We start from the raw sequence: 19,522 nt of genomic DNA on the forward strand, positions 1-19,522 counted from the left end.
CCCCCTCCGCAGCTCTTGGCCGCGCCCACAGTCGAGCCTTTCCAGGCCACGCCCACTTGGCACCTCTGTGGCTCCGCCCATCTCCAAGGCCACGCCCACCCCAAAGACCCCCACCCTCACCTACCCACATAACTTAGCCACGTCCGCAAACTTCACTCTTTTTCTCTATCCTTCTTTTACTTGGTAGTCATCTGGTTTCCTTCTCCTTGAACCACCATACTTGCCTTCTTCCTGCCAGTCAGTTTCACAATGTTCATGATGCCTGATAACGTTCTCTCCCCCCTTCTACGCCCAAGCACCTTTCCTGAGATTTTTCTTTGATTAACTTGCCAAAAGCCCCTTTTTCCTGTCTTGCCATTTCCATTGCTTTCCCCAAGATTCCTTGCAGGCTTCGTCCATTGAACTCCAGTAAATTGTCTTGGGTAAGTTACAACCACCTATTTCTCTCACCAATATACCATTTGCTTTGTTTAACTTTCCCACAATTCTCCATGTCCTCCAACCAAGGCCAAAATGGTCTCCCCAATTACACATCCTTCTTTGGAAATTACTGAAGTACTCTAAAAATTAGTTTCCTGCACTATCTAGTTTAAGAACATAAGAAGAGCTTGCAGGATCAGGCCAGTGGCCCATCTAGTCCAGCATCCTGTTCTCACAGTGGCCAACCAGGTGCCTGGGGGAAGCCCGCAAGCAGGACCCGAGTGCAAGAACACTCTCCCCTCCTGAGGCTTCCGGCAACTGATTTTCAGAAGCATGCTGCCTCTGACTAGGGTGGCAGAGCAGAGCCATCATGGCTCGTAGCCATTGATAGCCCTGTCCTCCATGAATTTGTCTAATCTTCTTTTAAAGCCATCCAAGCTGGTGGCCATTACTGCATCTTGTGGGAGTAAATTCCATAGTTTAACTATGTGCTGAGTAAAGAAGTACTTCCTTTTGTCTGTCCTGAAACTTCCAACATTCAGCTTCTTTCAATGTCCACGAGTTCTAGTATTAGGAGAGAGGGAGAAGAACTTTTCTCTATCCACTTTCTCAATGCCATGCATAATTTTATACACTTCTATCATGTCTCCTCTGACCCACCTTTTCTCTAAACTAAAAAGCCCCAAATGCTGCAACCTTTCCTCGTAAGGGAGTCGCTTCATCCCCTTCATCATTCTGGTTGCCCTCTTCTGAACCTTTTCCAACTCTATAATATCCTTTTTGAGATGAGGCGACCAGAACTGTACACAGTATTCCAAATGCGGCCGCACCATAGATTTATACAATGGCATTATGATATCGGCTGTTTTATTTTTAATACCTTTCCTAATTATCGCTAGCATGGAATTTGCCTTTTTCACAGCTGCCGCACACTGGGTCGACATTTTCATCGTGCTGTCCACTACAACCCCGAGGTCTCTCTCCTGGTCGGTCACCGCCAGTTCAGACCCCATGAGCGTATACGTGAAATTCAGATTTTTTGCTCCAATATGCATAATTTTACACTTGTTTATATTGAATTGCATTTGCCATTTTTCTGCCCATTCACTCAGTTTGGAGAGGTCTTTTTGGAGCTCTTCGCAATCCCTTTTTGTTTTAACAACCCTGAACAATTTAGTGTCGTCAGCAAACTTGGCCACTTCACTGCTCACTCCTAATTCTAGGTCATTAATGAACAAGTTGAAAAGTACAGGTCCCAATACCGATCCTTGAGGGACCCCACTTTCTACAGCCCTCCATTGGGAGAACTGTCCGTTTATTCCTACTCTCTGCTTTCTGCTTCTTAACCATTTCCTTATCCACAAGAGGACGTCTCCTCTTATTCCATGACTGCTAAGCTTCCTTAGAAGCCTTTGGTGAGGTACCTTGTCAAACGCTTTTTGAAAGTCTAAGTACACTATGTCCACTGGATCACCTCTATCTATATGCTTGTTGACACTCTCAAAGAATTCTAATAGGTTACTGAGACAGGACTTTCCCTTGCAGAAGCCATGCTGGCTCTGCTTCAGCAAGGCTTGTTCTTCTATGTGCTTAGTTTTTTTGTTGGCCCATTTTGTACTGTCTACCAGGCCTCTGTTGGTCTGATTTTGACCTCTCAATGGGTGCACCCACCACCACCTTTTATGTTCAGACAGCTTAACCCAATACTACAGCACATCAGCAGCCAAAAATCAGAGCCCCAGACTCAAGTGAGACATGTAATAAAGGGTGCTTCCAGACGGAGACCTTATATCACTTATATTTTCTGTGTGCATGTTTGGCACATTCGCTTCCAAACATTTTCATTGTTTTCGGTCATGGATATTCATTGCTATTCAGCCACTTGCTGTCCACACCAATGGGTAAAGCTTGACAGAATGTATCTGGGTTCTGTTTTTCTGTCCTCCTCCTCCACCCTTCATCCTCCACTACCATACTGGATTCTGGGCATTGTATATTTCTATATCTTTGCACTCAAATCTTTGTTTTGTTTCAATCACAGCAAACTTTACTAGCCTTATCCAGTCAGTTACTATGTTTCACTATGGTCAAAATGGACGCTTGTGCTTTTGAGTGGGTGGACAATATCCATTTCCATTTGTGTGTTTTTAAAAATGTAATACTGAGGTCTTGTGCACAAGTGCAAACGTGATCAAGAGGTTCGCACAAGACCTCTATTAAAAATACATACATTTTTAAAACAACATCAAATGCAGTTGCCTAGGTAATATTTCAAATTTACTGTGCAGATATCTTAAGATAACATCTAAATTGGGCATGTGGTAATTAGTGGAAGTAGATTTCTTTCCTTTGGTACTGGTTACCACTGGAAACAAAGGCTAAAAGGTTCTCAGGTGAAGAGCAAACAGAAATAGGTTGTGGCTATAGAAATATCCCCACACACATGACAAACTGCCTACTCCCAAAAAATCTGCTATTTTTACATATTGGATTTTCTGCAGTAAGGAAAAATCGGATTTTAAAAAAGCATAGGCTGGCATTTTGATGACAAACAACATATGTGGACGCTCCAAAAAGCTTGCGAATATGAGCAGCACCAATTCAACAATAAACTCCCCACTGGAAGTGCCCAGTTTGCTGATACTTTGGGGGAGGATACAATCACAAGATGTATCACTTATGATCAATGGTGGGTTATTTCTTACAATAAAAGATACCAAAATGATAATTTTCAGAAATTGACAAGTTACAAATGAATAAGAAATTTGATTGTGATAACTCTTAAGAGGAAAATGTATGTAATTATAACCCAAGACAAAAAGACATGTACTATAATCACAGCAAGGATGAATATGATATGAGTATAAAAATATAGGGAACAAGATGTGTTATTATAAGGAACAAGGCAAAGACTATCATTTCAAAGGTAACATTAGATCTTCCATTGATCAGAATGGCACAGGCATGATTTTATTAGTTCCACTGGACAGACGGGGGGCCCAGGGAATCACTTGATAGAGTGGCTCGGCAACTAGTTTTCATTCTGTCCCTCCTAATTATTGGCCAACATGTCAAATCCTCTTAGAAACCCTCTGGCCAAGGTATAGGAAAACATCTGTCCATTAAAATATTAAAAGATTTAAAGCTGTAGGTGATTCTTGAACCCATGGTTGATTCCAAATGTGGTCATATGTTGATCTAAATGTGTCAACTAAGTATTACAGTTTGGTTCATCCTTTAGATCCGGACCGTGGAACCTGTGATCCTTCAGATGTTGTTGGATTCCAGCTTCCATCATGGTCCATTCATTTGGCCACATGCATACTGATGAACATATGTAGAATTCCTCCACACAAGGTGGGCCCAGGGCCAATCAGAGTACCCCTTATGTGGAGAGCTATGTGTGTACATTGGTATGCACATGGTGACTCTTCCCATGCTCAGTGAACATGCAGATAGTGTTTGGTGTGGTAGCTGTGGGTATCAATGACAGGGTGGAGCTAGCCCATGTCCCCCCTCATTCTTTCAACTCTTGGAGGGGAGGTAGTCTGAAGTCCCCTAGAGTTGTGTTTCCTCAGAGTTCAGATCCCTCTCCAGAGACTTTGAACATTAAATCTTAAGGCAGTGGGGGAAGGAATGCAACTGGACTTTAACGCACATGGATGTCAGTGGACACATATAAACAATAAGGCACCATGCAGTCTGCCAATTCACACATTGAAACTTCTCGTATATTTTTGCTGAGAACATATTGTCAGACTATTCAGATTTTCTATAATCCAAATTATCTCATTAATCCAAGGAACAGTCTTTAAATTGGTAAATTACAAGCTATTCCATAATACATAAATATAGCATCCAGTGGACAGAGAAGAGCCTGCAGCAATGTATAATGATGTTGCGGGAGGGGGGCAGGGAGGCAGTGTACCTGCAATGGGGAAAATAGTATTAACAAGTGTGTCCTTATTTCCAACTGAGAAATGTTAGAGGGTATGTGAGACTGAAACCTTTCCCTAAATTAATTTCAAGCAGTCAGGGAATGCTAAGTTCTTAACACCATGACTCATCTCTCTCTGTCTCCCCTAGTCAGGCCAATTGCTAATAGAAAAGCTAATGTAATTGTCAAGCATTAATATTTCAAGACTCTCAAAATGGCAGGCTGCTTACCTGAGGCATATCCCAACCACCAAGTTCTTTCCAGGTTGTTACCTGGTCTTGTTGCTCCTCCCCCAGCAAAAAAAAGGGCAACAGGAACAATGCAGACCAGCAAGGGGCTTAAAGCTGTGGGACATGACCAACTAAGGTGAAAAGTGGAAAGCTGAGCTTGTTTAACTATTTATTTACAGTATATTTATACCCCTTCAATCATATTCCCATGGATGGCAGTTTTCCAAAACCGTGGTTTATCTTCCTTTCACCCAAGTAGAAATGAAGTTTTCCATTGTCCCAAGTTGAATAAAAAGAGAGCCCTGCTGGATCAGACCAAAGATTAATCTAGTCAAGCATCCTCTTCGAAAAAGAGGCGAGCCAGATGGATCTCAGATGCCCACAGAAGGACATGAGGGCAACAGTTCTCCTCTGCTGTTTGCCTTACCCCAGAAATGGCCAGGATGGTGGCCTCCAGATATTGCTGGATTAATGTATTTTAAAGTCTGTTTTTATGATGTTTTGAAGTGTTTTTAGTGCTTTTGTTTGCCATCCTGGGCTCCTGTTGGGAGGAAGGGCTGGATATAAATCAAATAATAAATAAATAAATACAACTCCCATCATCCCTGACCATTGGCCATGCTAGTTGGAGCTGATGGGGGTTGGAGTCTTAACAACATCTGGAAGCTATCACGTTGGCTATCCCTGCCTACCCTTATTCCAACAATTAACCTGAAGGTTTCATTTAGGTGTTGGGGCTAGTAAGGTGCTCATCCTCCATTTTAAAGCCATCTAAGCCAGTGACTATTTCCACATCATGGTAGTAAATTCCATAAATTAATTGTATATAATAACAGCTGGCAGAGATGGAAGGGTAGGGGAAGGATGTCCAGGTGGTATCACCAAGCAGAACTCTCCCCTCCCTTGGGGGGCTGCCTGTGATGGTTAGACTATGTTAGTGGCTGGAAGGGTTATTTGTATGGTTTGATTACCTCATATTGTGCTTCATCCATAATTCTTTTCCATATGTTGTATAGACTGTTTTACTATTATACGTAGGTTTCTTTGGGACGGTTATATAAAGCAATTAATAACCTTAATGTGGTTGGAATGAAGTAGTTCAGTTTCAGGAAGGTCACTGAATTAGTTCAAAACTCTCTGAACTCCATCTGAAAGTAGTTCGCATAATTGTTGGGTTAATAGAATGTGAATTAAGTTCATTTGGAGGTAAAACTTTAAAAGATTTCCAGTTCATCTTCAAGTTCATTCTCTTACATGTGTTTTTTATGCTTTAAACTCCTCGAGCCTCTTTAAAATGGTTTTTAATTGTTTTTTAAAATGTTTAAAATATGTTTTATTTTATTTTTAATGGTATTGTTTTTTACTACTTTGTTGTTTGCCTCCCTGGGCTCATTTGGGAGGAAGGGCAGGATAGAAATTTAATAAATAATAAATATCAGAATTGCTGAGAAATATAAATGAAACAAGCCACATTCCACTGTGTGTGTTTTTTCATGTTTTTATAGTCTTCCTAAGTGTATGTTATACTTCAGCACAGTGGCTTGTAACATTCTGAATGCTGAAAAAATTACGAAGGATAATTTTGATGAACTTGAAGTGTGAGCTGAATGTGAACTGAACTAGTTTGTTTTGTAAAGGAACAAGTGTTAATTGGAATTAGTTCCTTTTTCAACGGAACTTTCCAAGCTCTGCAACCTATGGGCGAACCTGTCAATTTCATTTTTTCCATTTTTCCAGTATTAAGTTCAGTTCTCCACATTTCCACAACAATTTGCAATCTAAAGCAAATTGTTCGACTACATATACTTTTACATGCAATTTCCTAATATGCACATTGCAAAGCATTTTCCCAATATAATGCATTTTTGTGTGTTGTTTTCAGGGCTGGTGGCAAAGGGTGGCCAGGTGGGCCCCTCACTGAGAGCCTTGCAGCCCACAGGGGCCCTTGAATGGCCCCTCATTAGGGTGGGGGAGTAGCGCTCCCCTGCCACAGATTGCAGGGAGGGAGCTGCCCACTGGCTCCCAGCCCACCCGCTTGCTCGCCAGCCCACTCCCTCGCTCGCTGTCCTGCCCCCTGGCCTGCTCGCTTGCTCGCCCGCCTCCACGCCCACTCAGTAGGTAGGCAGGTGAGGCGTGTGTGCGGGTGCCAGGGCCCAGGCATGCCTTGCTCTGGCCCTGGTTGTTTTCACTAATATATGCTAATAATTTATATGCACATTTAGTATGTGCATTTTTGTACATATTAATTGGCTGGAGAACTGCATTGCAAAATTTGGAGTACAGTAGGGCCCCACTTATACGGCAGATTAGGGACCAGACCCCTGCCATAAAGCAAAAATTGCCAAAAAGTGGAACATCAATCAGCTGTAGAGCGGGGAGCTCCAGTGACAGCGCTTGGCCCCTGAAGCTCCCCCCAAAACAGCTGATTGATGTTCCACTTTTCCGTGCATTGCCCTCTCCCCCCCCCACCATAACGCTCGCCCTCGTTATGGTGGGGGAGTAGTGCTTCCCTTCCACGGCAGGCTCCCTGCCGCGGATCGCACGGAGGGAGCTGCCCACCAGCCCGTGCCTGCTCACTCCCCTTGCCCACTCGCCCTGCCCCCTGCCTGTTTGCTCGCTCTCCACCACCTTCCTCGCTCATCCCCCCTTGCCCGCTTACTCTCCCCCTGCCTGTTCACGCACACGCTTGCCCTCCGCCGCCTCCCTCGCTCATCCCCCTTGCCCGCTCGCCCTCCCCCTACCTGTTCACGCACTCGCTCTAAACTACAAAATGCACTAAACTACAACTCCCATCAGCCCAACTGAGGTTTAAAAAAGGAACGTTTCCAAGCTCTGATGATGCGCTCAGGGCGTTGGGCGCCATCAATTCGTGTCATGCCACAAAATCGCTGCAAAAACGGAACAAGCAGCGAACATATAGGACATGGACACAATTCAAAACCACCACATTAGCGAAGCGCCGAGAAGCGAAGCACTGTATAATGAGGCCCTACTGTATTGGAAATTTAAAAGGATGGCTGTGTTTCGCTTTCCATATTGTTTAGGAAGGCACGAATTAGCTTAGTTCCCCTTTAAATGTGAACTGAAATCGATTTTCTCTCTCGCTTCCCGTCCCTACTAGCTGGTGTCATTCTGTTAAGTACAGGGTGGGGACAGCGATATTAACAGGGTGGCACCAAATAATACACGGCCTGCAGACCAAGTAGGCTTTTAAATTTTAAACCAGTAATTTAAATTACACCAGAAACTCACTGGGATGCAGTGAAGCTCTTGGAGAACTGCTATAGTTTGTTCTTTGAGGCTTGTCCTGGTTAACCACAAAAAGGGCTGTTACTTTTTTACCCAGGAAGCTTTGGTTGGTCACCTCCCTTATGGGGTTTTGCTGTATGGCAAATACCGTCCTGTTTTGGCAGATGTTTTGTTTTCATCAGATAAGTATTTATCCAGGGCCTCTGCTTTAGTTGCTAAAACATGTCTCTTTTTTCATTATGGTGTGTGTTTGGTTTTAATTGTTGTTATCTGTCCTGAATGGTATTGGCAATATAAATGTAATAAATTAAAATAAAGTTTGCACCAGCTGAAGCTTGCATATAGTTTTTATTCATTGCCATTAACTGGCTAGGGTCCAATCAAGAAGCTTGCAGTTTTATTTCAGGTGTTTGTGATCCCTTGCTAGAGATGGGGGCATTATAGTCATTGGTGATCACTCGTGGCTGAGTAAGATTGTCTTCCAGGGTAAGGTCTTTAACAGTGGGTCCGTAGGTGACTGTGTAGGCCAATTCTGGATCCACACAGCCTCCCACAGTGAGGACATAGGTTTCCAGATGGAAGATGGTCATGATGAGGATTTGCTTGATGTGCCTTTCGCTTAGCTCGTTTGTCCCTTTCGCCCTGTACTCGTGCTTCTTCAAAGTCCATAGAACCTTTGATAATGGCCGACCTCCAATTGGGATGCTCATGGGCCAAGGCTTCCCAGTTCTCAATGCTTATGTTACATTTTTTTAGATTAGCTTTGAGAACATCTTTAAACCTCTTTTGCTGTCCACCGATACTCCATTTTCCATCCTTAAGTTGGGAGTAAAGTAACTGCTTTGGAAGACGGTGATCAGGCATTCGAACATGGCCGGTCCAGCAAAGTTGATGTTGGAGGATCATTGTTTCAACACTGGTGGTCTTTGCTTCTTCCAATATGCTAACATTAGTCCGCCTCTCTTCCCAAGTAATTTGCAGAATTTTCCGGAGGCAGCGTTAGTGGAATCTTTCAAGAAGTTGGGAGTGGCGTTTATAAATGGTCCATGTTTCACAGGCGTACAGTAAGGTCGGTAGTACAATGACTTTGTAAATAAGCATTTTGGTCTCCCTGCAAATATCCCAATCCTCAAACACTCTAGGCTTCATTCGGGAGAATGCGGCACTCACAGAGATCAGACGATGCAGAATTTCAGCGTCGATGTCAGCTTTTACAGAGAGATGGCTGCCAAGATAAAAAAAGTGATCAACATTCTCCAGCATCGCACCATTAAGCTGGATTGATGGTGCTACAGAGGGATTGGTTCGCACTTGCTGATGAAGCACTTTGGGTTTTTTGATGTTAAGCGAGAGGCCAAGCTTTTCATATGCTTCTGCAAAGACATTTAGGATAGTTTGAAGATCTTCCTCTGAATGTGCGGAGACTACATTATCACCAGCATATTGAAGTTCTATGACAGAGGTTGTAATTACCTTGCTTTTTGCTTTCAGCTTGCTGAGATTAAAAAGCTTTCCATCTGTTCGATATGTGATTTCCACACCAGTGGGAAATTTCCCCTCAACAAGGTGTAGAATCATGGCGATGAAAATAGCAAATCAGGTCAGAGCAATGACACATCCCTGTTTGACGCCTGATCCCACTTTGAATGGATCACTTTGAGAGCCATTGTTATCCATCCAAAATTGTTCCCATCATGTTGTCATGGAGGAGACGCAAAATATTCACTAATTTATCAGGGCATCCAATTTTCAGAAGGATGGTCCAGAGAGCAGTTCGATTTACAGTATCAAAGGCCTTAGTCAGATCAATAAATGCCATATACAGAGGTCGGTTTTGCTCCCAGCATTTTTTTTGAAGCTGCCGTGCAGTGAAGATCATGTCCACTGTCCCCCTGGAAGGGCAGAAACCATTTTGGGATTCAGGGAGAATGTCTTCTGAGATAGGTAGGAGGCAATTTGCAAGGATCCTTGCAGAGATTTTACCTGCGGTAGCAAGAAGAGAGATGCCTCGGTAGTTCTCACAATCTGTTCTATCACCCTTCTTGAAAAGAGTGATAATTATGGCATCCCTAAAGTCTTCCGGGATCTCCTCCCTCATCCAGATTTTTTTGATGAGCTTATGAAGTTGTTGTGTAAGTTCAGGCTCACCTTGTTTAAAGACTTCAGCAGGAATCCCATCAGGTCCACTAGCTTTGTTATTCTTCATTTGATTAATGGCTTTACTGACTTCATCCAAATTAGGGGATACTGCAAGCTCATCTCTAATTTGTTGTTATGGGATTTGCGAGAAGACCTCATTAGCCACAATAGAGTTACGATTAAGGAGGCTGTGGTAATGCTTTTTCCAACACAGTGCAATAGACTCTTTGTCCTTTAGAAGTTTGGTACCATCTATTGAACGTAAGGGATTTGTACCATAATTTGTTGGTTGATGGCCTTTGTGGCATTAAAAAAGCCCTGTGCATCATGAGCATCTGCAAAATGCTGGATTTCTTGAGCTTTCTTTATCCACCAGGAGTTCTTAAGTTCTCTAGTTGTTCTCTGGACCTCAGCCTTTGCACTGGCATAGATTTTTTTCTTAGCAGCACAGTTAATGTCTTTTTGCCATATCTGGAAGGCTTTCCTTTTCTTGTCAATGATATGTTCAGTCTCACTATCATTATCATCAAACCAGTCCTGATGTTTCTTAGTTTGGTATCCAATAGTTTGTTCACATGCTGCAATAATGGAAGTCTTCAGTTTAATCCAGTGTTCCTCAACGTTTTCAGGGAGTTCCGTTGGTAGATGTTTCTTGAGACTTGTTTGAAAGCAGGCTCGCTTAATAGGATCTTGAAGGGCATGGATGTTCATTTTATGCCTTGGTTTTCTTCCTTGGAACCTACGTTGAGGAACAATATTAATGGCCATAGTGGATCGAATTAATCAGTGATCTGTCCAGCAGTCATCAGCACTCGTCATGGCCCTGGTGAGGAGTACATCACGATGATCTCTGGCACGGACATTATGTAATCCAGGAGCTGCCAGTGCTTCGACCGAGGGTGCTTCCATGATGTTTTAAATTTATCTTTCTGACGAAAGAGTGTGTTTGTGATAACAAGATTATGCTCTGCACATTTAGTCAGAAGTAGAATTCCATTCAGGTTGCTATTGCCAACTCCTTCTTTCCCAATGTTTTCTGGCCATAAATCAAAATCACACCCAACTCTTGCAGTGAAATCACCCAGGAGGATAATTTTATCATCCTTAGGTATCTCTGATAAGATGGTGTCCAGCTGGGTATAAAATTTTTCCTTGATGTCTTCATCAGCATCTAATGTTGGTGCATAAGAACTTACAATAGTTGCCTGTTGGTTTTTGGCGAGTTTTAACCGGAGAGTTGAGAGTCGTTCATTAATGCCAGTAGGAACTTCTGACAAGAGCTTCACAAGATCATTTTTAATAACAAAGCCTACTCCATGTATTCTTCATTCTTGTTCAGGCAGTCCTTTCCAGAAGAAGGTGTAACCTCCTTTTTCTTCCTTCAGTTGTCCTTCTCCTGCTCTTCGAGTTTCTTGAAGTGCTGCTATGTCTCAACTCCCTCACGATGATGGCAGTCCTGCATTCAGGTTGTTCACTATCTGTATTGTCCAGCAATGTCCGTATATTCCACGTTCCAAAGTTCATTTGTCTTTTGCGACCGCTAAGTGGTGACCCCACTGGACGCAGTGATCCAGTCAGGGAGAGAGATGAGGCAGACTATGCTTAGGGCACCTTTTCTAGCCCCCTCCCCATATGGGGTGAACAGAGTGGATCCTGAATAGGACTGCTCAGTCGTGGATACAGCTACCGAACAACTCAACTGCCTTGGTCCTTGAGCCAGGATGACTGAGTCTGTATCCACCGCCCATGTGCTGGTCCATGACTAGGGGCTTCCGGATTTCACAGTCCTGCCCCCGTTGCCATTCGCCGATCGCCATGGGACTTTTGGTTTGGTTTAGTTGGAAGATGCCTGTGCGTGAATTTGTTTTATGTAGGGAGATCGGTGCACGACGATCAACACACAATCTTGACAGAAAAAGGCTTTGATCCAATGGCATGGATACCATGATGATTGGAAGTCTTTTATCTGCTGCAGCCTTCATCCGCCTTCACAGCTGTTGTAACATACACATTGTTATCCTCCGCCTGTTCTGCCGTTGAGGACTTTCTTGGGTCGTTCTTTGTCTGGTTCCTCTTCCTTGACCTTACCACCATGGGTGATCCTGCTGTGAGTACATGACTCCCGACAGCATCGCTCACAGGGTTCATTGGAACACGCAAGCCCACTCACCACTGCAAGGTGACGAGGCTGGTTCATTAAGGTGAATGGGACACTGCCCCACCACCCTCAGTCTCCCCTCAGCCTGCCTGCCTTCTTACTTACATCCAGCCCAAGGGATGGCCCTCTCATCTTCCTCCTCCTTAGTCTCAGTGTTGCTCATGTACAACTCAGCAGAGAGGAGGATGGGGACAAGACTAGAATTAGTTGTCTTCACCTGTCATTGACTCTGGCTCCGTGTCCTGTTGGCCTCTCTGCCTTCCTGCTCCCCATTCCCACTGGGACATTAACACATCTCATTGTCTTTCTGTTTTCTATTGACCTGTTTAGCTCCCAATCCGAGAGATACTGAGTACTGATACTGAGTCATCTTTGCTTTGTCTAATAAAGGTTCAAATTGTTTCATTTCAGATTACAGGAGCTTCTCTATGAGAACGTGGCTTTGGAAGCTGTGGGTTGAAGGAAGCTCCTAAAATGAAATTGGCTGGCAGTACTGTTTAGCTAATACAGACTGTACATCCTACTCAGTATGATTCAGAACTGGGTAACTCACAGCTTGGTCTGTTTTTTGTGTGTGTTTTTAACTATCCTGGAAAGGGTTCTAGATGGCATTTCACACAAGAAAGCATGTCAAAGAATTATTATTTGATGAGCTGGCCACACACATTCAAGGACACAGCGTGAAAAGTCTGTTAAGGCTGTGGCTCCTGAAAGCCACCTGAAATTATTGAAAACTACTACGTTCTCCTTCTTCCTAAGGGCCAGGCCTACCATTTTTGAGGTTTGTTTGTACACAGTTTGTGGTTAGGAATTTGCCAGCAGCCTGACAGGCTTTCCTGGTGCTAGCAGTGAATGGCAGTAGTTGCAGTGCTGGGTGGCTTCAGTCCAACCATATAAATTGTTCACAATGCCCGGGAGTGACACTAAAGGGGCATTCAGGGAAAACTGAGCAGCAGCCAGAATTGGTCATCCAGCATGGCCACACACACACACACAGAGCCACTGGCAGAGTATCAGCACAGCAATGGCCCCCGCTTGTGCTGGGGCCCTAACAGCTGCACAAAAATGTGGTGGGTTGATGCCAGGCCTGTTTTCTATTATGTTCTTCAAGACTACTTAATGGAGTCAGAGAATGGAAATGACCTAGAAAATATATTGACAGCCTGGAAAAGTTAGATCTGCTCAGCTCCCTCAGGATTTTCTCACTTTGCATGATAGCTACCCAGTGCCTAATTTCCAAGAGAGAGAGAGAGAGATGGCAAGAGTTATAACTGACTGGAAGCAACACCTCTCTTATTTGGCAACTTCACCCATCCCTGCTTCCGAGCTGACCCTCAGCCTTTTTAAATAAAGTTGCTGCACAGCAGTTTTAGTAGTAAAATATAAAAAGTTTATTAAAAGGGCACTCACAAGAAACAATTAGCAATGTGGGTGCGGTTGACAACCCACCTGCCTTTGTCCCCCAGTATATATACCCTTCCTCAGGAAACAACTTACAGGAAGCTTTACAATAGGAACTCCAAATAAGGCAGTACTACACTACTTCACATTTTGATTTGCTAACTTCTAGCTTACAACAGTACAACATTCCCTGATCACGCTTCTGGCCATTCCCTGATTTCTCCTTTGGTCATACTTCCGGACATGCACTGATCACTCCCTGAGTGCGTGATCGGCTTCTACTACTGAGATGGCAGATGTAAGGCATCCGTTGTAACATTGAACTGCTTAGCCATAATAGGAGATAGCTCTCAAGTCATAATAGTAGATACCATGCAAGGAGGTCTTACACTGTACTGTTAAAGAAATTAACCCTTAACAGCCTTCACTGCACAAGTCCTTCCAATTTTGTGTTTTCCTCATTCATACTGTCAGCTTTTCTGAATACCTGAGGATGTCCCTTACATCAGGAATGGGCAAACTTCAGACTTGCAGGATCTACTTTGCTTTTTTACTACAGCTCCAGTCCCTCACCCAGAACTGGTTGCAAAATAGTGGGTTGGGGGATTAAAAATTAAGGAACGTGATGCTTCTGAACATATCAGTCTAGATATTTGTATTTGTTTTCAGTACCAGAACTGAGCTCAAAGTTTTTTCACACAAAAATCTACTCAAACTGTCAGTGGCTCTCCAGTTTCAGCCAGGAGTCTTTCCAATTCCTAACTGGAGATGCCAGCAAAGTGTGTGCTTTTCCACTGAGTGCAGCAGCTCACCAGCAACTACAGACCATAGAACAGAGACACTAGACCCTGCAAAAAACCCAGGTATTGCTGTCTAGACTGAGATTGAAGATAAATACATTTTGGTTTGCATTTAAACCCAAATTTATCAAATTCACACTTTCCAAAACAACGAGAACTGAAACAGTCGTCTTCAAATGTCACACTAATCTGATTTTGCAATGCAGTTCTCCAACCAAACAAGCTTTACAAAATGCATATATTAGTGGAATATGTGCATAAAATTAATATTAGTGAAAAATCACACACAAGGCAGCATTATATTACGATAAATTGCTTGAAAATGTGTACATTTGTCAAAACTGCATACAAAAATATATTTAATAGGAGAAATTCGCACTAGATTCCTGAATTTTCATGAGGATTTTTTTAAATTGCAAATTGCTGTATAACTGAATTTAAGAGTAGAAAAATGAGAAACTGAGAACCGAAACTGACAGATCTTCCCATCCCTATTTTTGTCTCCATATCTACTCGGGCAACATTATTACAAGTCCTAATAATGTCAGCCACCACAGTATCAAGGGTTTATTTACCTGCTCATCTTCCAGTGTGATCTATGCAAGCATCTACCAGTAATGCTTTCTACATTACACATAGCACAAATAAGCCAGTCTCTATGCAAAAGAATAAATGTACACATATGAAAAAAAAAGTGAGTGCCAGTGGGGAAGTATTTCAATCTTCCACTGACCATACAGTGGGTATTTGTGAGCAAAGGAATTTAAAAGGGAAACTGCAACATAAAACTGCTGATTTACAATTGATCAAGAGTTCTCTCACCTGAGGCTCACATGGGGATGATGGGTTGTTGATGTTTTTAGTCACACTACATGTGTTAATTAACTGACCAATGTGTGTTATCACTGAATGGTCACTGTGGATACTGCTTCATTAGTTACACAAAGTGTTATCCTACAGACTCATGATTTTGAGAGAAGGGAAATTGTAAAAAGTGAGGTGAGAGAAAAATGAAATGTAGAAAATTGTAATTTAATAATGTGATAATAACGTACTTAGCTGTGAGAACTCACAAGGCACAAATCAGTTCCTTTGATCCTTTTTTCTCACACACACACACACACACACCAACCATGTGTGTATATACTTATAATCCAAGATATATAACTTAATGTATCTAATGAGCTTCTGACTCTAGTCCGCAGAAGCTGGCCATAATAAAACTGTTAGCCTTTAAGGTGTCGGGCCACAAGGCTCTATATTGTTTTTGCTGCAAATGAGTAATATAGCTACTCCTCTAGAAACGATTAATAATGTAATTGTTATTATCTGTACTTTCTGCATTTCACTATTTACAGTTCCCCACCTCCTCCATGTATAGAATTGTCCGCAACTCAGGACAAGATATCATGCATTTGATATTGTGGGCTCCAGTCCACAAAAGCTTATGCCATAATAAATATTGGGTCTTTAAGGTGACACAAGACTTTTTGTTGGTTTTGCTCCTTTTGCTTTTATGTAATAATTTGCAGCTTTGAAGGTAGATCACCTGTAGCCTAAGCAAGCAGAGTGTAAATTAACTTTTACCAATCACACTAGAGTAGAAATTAACAGTAAAAAGATATTTATTTAGAATACACTGCTGAACATAAACATAAAACATTCATAGAATCATGGAATAGTAGAGTTGGAAGGGGCCTATAAGGCTATCGAGTTCAACACCCTTCTCAAAGCAGGAATCCAAGTTAATCCATTAGCATTCCTAAATGTTACAGTGCTAACTAAAGTATTTATCCTAAGCTGGTATGTATAGGTAGTTACGATTCATTTTAGGAGCAGCAAAGGTTTTGTCCTATAGAAAAGTGGAGGCAGGAGAGAGACAACTCTTGAATCTGCCGGCATCAGGTTCCAATGTCAGAGGTATCTTCAGCTTAGTTCCACTCAACTGAAGGTGACTCATAGGCACACAGGACTCCATTTTTATGGAAACTCTCAGTCCTTTGGTGGTTCAAAGTGTACCAAATACACTGGATTCTCAAACAACAAAGCAAGTTGTTGTGTCAGAGATTGCCTCTGCTTAACATACCAAAGGACAAGGGAAATTCAAAAACAATAGTAGAATAATACTTTTATAGATTAACTACGCCACTGTTCTGGTTTGCGTGGCAGGGCACTTACCATAGGGAAGGTGAATGCTTCTCAAACAACAAAGCAAGTTGTTGTGTCAGAGATTGCCTCTGCTTAACATACCAAAGGACAAGGGAAATTCAAAAACAATAGTAGAATAATACTTTTATAGATTAACTACGCCACTGTTCTGGTTTGCGTGGCAGGGCACTTACCATAGGGAAGGTGAATGCAGGCTTTTCTTTTCTACGCCTTTCCTTCAGTGTGCCAGGGAGGAAACCAACCACAGTTATGTGCAAACCAGCAATTATAGTTTGTTTGTATTATGTGCAAACCTAAACTCATGGTTTGTTTCCCCCAAACAAACCATGAGTCTGCAACACAAAGACAGTCTTGGTTTGTTTCCTTTTGTGACAGAGAAGGAAGAGGCAAAGGGCATAACCACCTTAAATTAAATTAATTAATTAATTAATTAAATTTCTGTTTCCCCCTTCTTCCCCAAGAAGCTCAAGGAGGCAACTTAGGGTGCTTCTAGATTAAGGGCTTTTAGCACTGCCCACTCATTGCCCTGTAAGTTGCAAAATTCTTTACGCTTGGCACGTATATCCCTCTACCTTCTGCCATGTCAACATTCACTCACTTTATACAGGGCAAAGAGCAGCAATTCCTTCCCTAGTGTGGAAGGACCTATAATTTATTTTAAATGATGGTTTAAAGAGATGTGCAAAAACAGGACCATCAAAATGAGCACTTTTTGAGTTCACCAGAGCTCTTTTTCTCCTGAGCATTAAACAAAAAAGTGTAGGGGGGAGAGGGGGGGAAGTCTGCTTTTTGTAGTCTCAGGCTACATTCCTGAACATAGTGGGAATTACTTTTAAGTAAACATGCACAGGACTGTTTCACACAGACATAGGCCTATGCTCCAATATTTGGGAGTAAGTCCCACTGCATTATGTCGGGCTTACTTCCAGGTATACATGTATATCATTCAGCTTAACCTACCTCACAGGGTGTTGTGAGGGTAAAATGGGGGAAGGACCATTTATACCATCTTGAGATCTTTGACTGAAGGGCAGGATATAAATGAAATAAACCAATTGGGCTGTTAATTGGGTTGCTAGCAGTAGTGCAGTGGCAAATTCAGCAGTACAGGGTCCCATTATAATAGTCACAGCCACGTCCCTTTCTAAGACTATAATAATCTGGCCAGGCTTGAATACTGCTTTCTACTTCTCTATTACTGTCACCATTTGACTGTCTGTTCTTACTGTCAGGGATATTACTTGAATGGCTGAGTTCCGTGTTTACCCATGTTTATCTCCTGCTGCTACCAGACTACTTGGTTATGCAGATGGGATGCTATCATCAGGATCCAATGTCTCTTCTTCTGCAATTACACACTTCTCACTCTCCACAATTTGGCTGTTTGAAGTAGGAACTAATAGGAACTCCTTTCACTCTGATTGGCTCCAATCAGCCAGAAACAATAAGGAAGCAAGTTAGAATACTCTTCTCAGTGGCCAATACACTCCCTTTTCCTGCTGATTGGCTCATAGGACACTGGAGCCATAGGGACTCTGCTGGGACCTGGCTTTAAAAAGAGTAAGGAATTTAAGACCCCCTGAGACCGTGGATGACTACATCCCTGGTTGCTAGGTGCAAAAAGATCTCAAATTGCACTAAAGATTGCCTGGCATAAGACGCAATAACTGCTCTTTAGAATATATGTCAGAATTTCTCTCTATTGAGATGCATAGCAAAGTTGTGTAGTGCTGCGGAATGGAGAGTATTGAGCGAGCTTAGTGTGTGTGTGTTTGAATCTTTGTTAAGATTCTACCTTCCCTGCAAATTAGTCAGACAGAGACTTTAAGCTTTAAAATAAGAAACAACTACTTTATTCTGGAAGTACATGCTTGATAGGAAAGAGTTCTATATCTAGGTTAACTGGCTATGCTGGAGCAGCAAGCACTGGTCCCAGTACTCGCCCTCATCCTGGTTGAGAGGAGAGACAAAGAGAAGATGTCTGCTCCCCTCTCGAGAGAGACTTGGGAAGGTGGGAAGGAACTGGGATTCAACATTCCTTTGCTTATCAGTATAGCAGGAAGGGAAGAGAGGGCAGGATCAAATGGATAGGTATAGCCTCAACCAGCAAGAGGTCTAGCTCTCTAGCTACCCTTATTAACCCCCATGCAGCCTCAACCCACCAAGTTGGAGTTGAACCTCATACATTCCAACACCCCTTCTCAACGAGAACTTGGTTCATTCTACAAGGTGCATCTTGCCTCGTAGTTTCTGGTGTCGGACTTTGCCCAATGGTTTGGTCAAAGCATCAGCTGTCATTTCTTCTGTTGGACAGTAGGTCATCTCTAGAAGTCCTTTCTCCCTTATGTCCTTGAGGTATGAATGAATAAACTTTAATTGCTCAGAGCCATTGGCCACCGCAATAAAATACATACAGATACAAATACAATGCAGGTACAAAAAGCATATACTAATATTAAAACCGAGCAATAAAGGAAATAATTAAAATAATAATTTAAAAGGGAGGGAGCACCTTCCAACCTTGATTTAAAATTTAGGTGCAAGTTTGCTTCTGGGCCACCGCTAATTGTTTTACATATTTGGCTCTGATTTTTCCGGCAGCCAGGGCAAAGTTTACCATTTGTTGTGTTAAAAAAATATCACTGCCAACTAAAAGGATGCTTATTTGCTCCATAACGGGCCTACTTGACATGGAGTGAATGATAGAATGTAAAAATTTAAACCTTGGATCTTTATAAAGGGGACATCTCAAGAGACAGTGGGCGATGTCTTCCACTTCTCCCAACTGACATATGCAGACACGGAGGTGCACAGGGGTGTTGGCATAACGCCCTTCAAGCATGGCTGTGGGCATTGTTTGAAGGCGTAAAGCTGTGAAAGACCTTCTCAATGAAGGAGCTGTTAGGAAAGTGAGATATTGTTCCATGGTGAAGGTCGTTTTAAACCATGGATACCAAAATGAAAGAGACGATTGAGTGGAAGAATGGAGGGTCCATCGTTTAGTATACAAATGAATTCT

At 42.5% G+C, this 19,522-nt stretch overlaps 1 protein-coding gene across 1 annotated transcript in view; it reads left to right on the forward strand.

Annotated features, from left to right (window-relative positions):
• Positions 1-354: 354 nt before the first annotated feature.
• Positions 355-19,522, forward strand: part of LOC133380810 (uncharacterized) — a 66,685-nt gene continuing 47,517 nt past the window's right edge. Inside the window, exon 1 of the mRNA XM_061618859.1 lies at positions 355-422. The gene's annotated coding sequence lies outside the window, so the exon portion shown is untranslated. The remainder of the gene's footprint in view (positions 423-19,522) is intronic.

The sequence above is a fragment of the Rhineura floridana genome, chromosome 3 (genome assembly GCF_030035675.1).
Source record: "Rhineura floridana isolate rRhiFlo1 chromosome 3, rRhiFlo1.hap2, whole genome shotgun sequence".
In the NCBI taxonomy this organism is placed as follows: domain Eukaryota; kingdom Metazoa; phylum Chordata; class Lepidosauria; order Squamata; family Rhineuridae; genus Rhineura; species Rhineura floridana.